Consider the following 4,395-nt stretch of genomic DNA (forward strand, 5'->3'; position numbering starts at 1 on the left):
TCTCTCAGATGAAGTGTTTCTCTCATAAGATTCTGAACCTATAGCAAATGGCCAACATTCATTCTTTGAAACTCCTCTTACTATGAGTGATGTTTCTCTTGAGTCTAGGCCTACATTTGAAAATCAATTTAAAAATCAAAATTTTGAAAAACAACCTTTGGAAAGAGAAAATAAGGGACAACCTACTGCAATGCCATAACATGAAAACTTTGCTAAACCAACAAGTAATAGATTCAAGAAAGGTGACCAAAATTGGAAATGGATTGTTTACTTTAAGAAGAATCATAAGAAAAGAAAAGACGAATTGACTCTCTAGCACAGCCATGATTCTAAACCGAGGACAAATCAATAATCTGAGTCTGTTACGAGTAACTCCCTTTCTCTTCCTAACAATCAGTCTGAGTTTTCCAATTTTGACATTCCTATAGCTCTTTGTGAAGGGGTTAGATCCTGTACTAGTCATCCGCTGTTTAAATTTATGTCATACTCGAAATTGTCTTCATCTCTTGTTGCTTTTACCTTTCAATTATCTAGTGTAGAAATTCCTAACAGTGTACAAGAGGCTCTAAAAGTTCCAAAGTGGAATGAAGCAGTACTTGAAGAGATGAGAGCTCTTGAGAAGAATAATACTTGGAGTGTTGAGGCATTACCAGTTGGGAAGACTACTGTGGGCTGTAAATGGGTCTTCATTGTGAAGTACAACTCTGATGGTTTTGTTGGAAAGATCAAGGCTAGTTGGTGGCTAATGAATTCACCCAGACATATGGCATTGATTACTCCAAGACTTTTGGTTCTGGTGCAAAATTGAACATGGTGAGAGTACTTCTATCTATTGCTGCTAATTTGGATTGGTCTTTGTGGCAACTAGATGTGAAGAATGCCTTTCTCAATGGTGACCTGGAGGAAGAGGTTACATGGATAGTCCATCGGGCTTTGAGGAGAAAATTGGCTTAAGAGTGTGCAAGCTAAAGAAGTCCTTGTATAGTCTCAAACAGTCTCCAAAGGCTTGATTTGAGAAGTTCACACAATCTGTCAGAAAACAAGGAGATTCTTAAAGACAAGCTGGTCATACCTTATTTTTCAAGTTCTCTTCTGAACGAAAGGTTGCTGTGCTAATATTTTATGTTGATGATATTATTCTCACAAGTGATGATGTAATTGAGATGGAGAGACTTAAGAAGAGCCTTGCATTAGAATTCAAGATCAAGGATTTGGGAGGGCTAAGATATTCTTTCGCATGGAAGTTGCTCGTTCAAGGAAAGGAATTGTTGGCTCTCAATGAAAGTATATCCTTGATCATTTGAAGGAAGCTGGGATGAGTGGTTGCAGACCGGTTAAGACTCCCATGGATCCCAATGTGAAGCTTTCGGAAGAGGGAAGTGATCCTATTAAGACTGGTAGATACCAGAGATTGGTTGGGAAACTAATCTATTTATCCCATACTCGATCGAATATTGCTTTCAAAGATTGGTTGGGAAACTAATCTATTTATCTCATACTCGATCGAATATTGCTTTCTCAATTAATGTTGTTAGTCAATTCATGCATGCACCTTATGAAGAACACCTTGTGGCAGTCTACTGAATTTTGAGATATTTGAAGTCTACTCCTGGAAAAGGTTTGTTTTTCAAAAAGACTAATTAAAGGGATGTTGAGGTATTTACTTATGCAGGTTGGGTAGGTTCGGTAATTGACAGGAAATCTACTTCAAGGTATTGCATCTTTGTGTGGAAAAACTTGGTTACTTGGTGAAACAAGAAGCGAAGTGTTGTTGCCAAAGGTAGCGCAGAGGCTGAGTTTAGAGCAATGGCTCAAGGGATCTGTGAGGTATTGTGGATATACAGAATCCTCGAAGAACTCAAGAAGACTGTGGAGCTTCCTCTGAAGCTGTATTGCGACAACAAGGCTGCAATAAGTATTGCTCACAATCTTGTCCAGTATGATAGGATGAATCACATTGAGATTGATTAACACTTCATTAAGAAAAACTTGAAGCTGGGACTATTTACTCGCCATTTGTGCCTTCTAGTCAGTAAACAACTGACATCTTAACTAAAGGGCTTGTAATACCTAACTTTGAACATTTGATAGCAAGTTGGGCATGATTGACATCTATGCACCAACTTGAGGGGGAGTGTAGGAAAGGTAGGAAATCTGATCCCATAGGATGAGGAAATTAGAATTTGAATTATTCAATTGTTAGGATAGTTCCAGCTCCTTAATTTTAGGACCCAAGCCTTGTGCTCTATTCTATTTAAAAACTTATGTAATTCTTATTATTCAATAGAATTTAAAAGAGTTTTTCTTCTCTCTATTTTTTCCTTCAGTGATCATACTATATAGTTTTGTATTTTGATGGAAGTATTTAGAAGAAACCTTTAGCGGCAATGTGCACTCCACAAGTTACTACATGTTCTTGAAATGGTTTTCAGTAGGTTTATCTTTTTGTACTTACAATATGCTCTGCTTGTTTTGCAATCTATTTGACTTATGATGCTTTAGATTTCGATACTCATAATAATTTAGCTTGTGCTACTTGCATTACATCTATAAATTGCTTTATTAAAGAATTTAAAAGAGCAACTTTCCTATAAAATGGAAAATAGAACGATACAAAATGATGATGCATAAAACTTCATCTAATGTTACTATTAAAGGACGTTTATAGTAAAATTGTTCTTTTTATTGTTTATTATTTTAATAAATATTTAATTTTTAATATCGATTATTTACAATTTTTTGATAATTTTTTGCACAGTACAACATAAAACACCCACATAACATTACAAAATTCCAATATAGTTTCACTATAATTTTGCACAACTAAAATATACTAATAAAATATTCATAAACAATTTTTGAATTATATTTTAATACATATTTAATTTTTAATATTATTTATTTACAGTTTTTTAATAGTTTCCTGCATAATGCAACATGACACATAGCATAACACAACCAAATCCAATATAGTTTCAACTTTCAAGATGTTTTTGTGCAACTAAAATATACTAGTAAAAGAGTCATACAAAGATTTCCATATTATAGTTTAATTAAAACTTAATTTTTAATATTTTTTTGTTTACAGTTTTTTTAATAATTTTTTCCACGATATAATATAATAAAATACATTTCAAAAATAGTTTTTTTATGTTTTTGTATAACTTAAATATAGTAATAAAATATTTATACAGAAATTTTTGTATTATACTTAAAACAAGCAGTCTAACCATATTTTTAACAAAAATATATACACTAATAAGCACACATACATACAACTTATAATTAAATGAAAAAAGAGACATAAAATATTATTTTTTAAATAAAGAAGACAAAATATATATGCTTAATCCAACGGTAAAACTATTTAAAGTACCTCTCTAAATCCAAGTTCAATTCGACTTGGGTAGAAAATCCCCTCCCTTAAACTGGTAATAAAAAAAATCATTAAAAACAATTTTAAATTATTTTAAATATATTTTTAGATTTTTGTAATTACAAGTTCATTTTATAAATTAATATTTTATACTTGTTATATATTAATATTCTTTAAAAATCTTAGAGAATCATTCATATTATATTATATTTTATATATATATATATATATAAGTAAATGAAAAAAAATTATTAAATATTTATTTTTTTTTAAACTAAAGAAGGAAGATTCTATGAATAAAAGCGTCTTGCAATGCTAAAAATAATTACTTTTTGTTTTAGATATGCTTTATTATCCTAACTACTTGGTTATTTAATAAATTAATTTATATGAATTTTAATTTATTATATGTTTTATACTTGTTACATATTGATATTCTTTTAAGAAAAGTTAAAATCATATATATAATATTTTATATGTATACATAAGTACATGAAAAATAAAATTAAAAACAAGGGATGATGCTAATTTGGATAAAAAGCATCCCCAACCTTTAAAAACAATTCTTTAAAAAAGAAGAACTTTTAAACAATAATTTGTAATTATTTTGTAATTGTTATATATTGATATTCTTTTGAAAATTTTAGAGAATAATTTATATTATATTTTATATGCATAAATATTTTTAATTAAGAGAGGTTGCTTTTAAGCACCGTGCAATACTTAGAGCATCTCCAATGTTTTTTCTATTGGAATCTATGTGGTATTGATTTTGAAAAGTGTTCATGCTTATATGGCATTTTCACTATTTAATAAATAATGTTTTAAACAATTTCTCTCCAATTAATTCTATTTAAATTGTCACGGAATGCTAAGTGTAATTTTTTATTTTAAATTTATATCTAATTAAAAAAACCAAAAGCCCGCGCATGATTTCTTTTTCTTTTAACAAAAATCAATAAAAATAAATAAAATACTGACTTAGCATGTCTAACAGAGCTTACAGAAGTAGATAGTAT

The sequence above is a fragment of the Ziziphus jujuba genome, chromosome 4 (genome assembly GCF_031755915.1).
Source record: "Ziziphus jujuba cultivar Dongzao chromosome 4, ASM3175591v1".
Lineage (NCBI taxonomy): Eukaryota > Viridiplantae > Streptophyta > Magnoliopsida > Rosales > Rhamnaceae > Ziziphus > Ziziphus jujuba.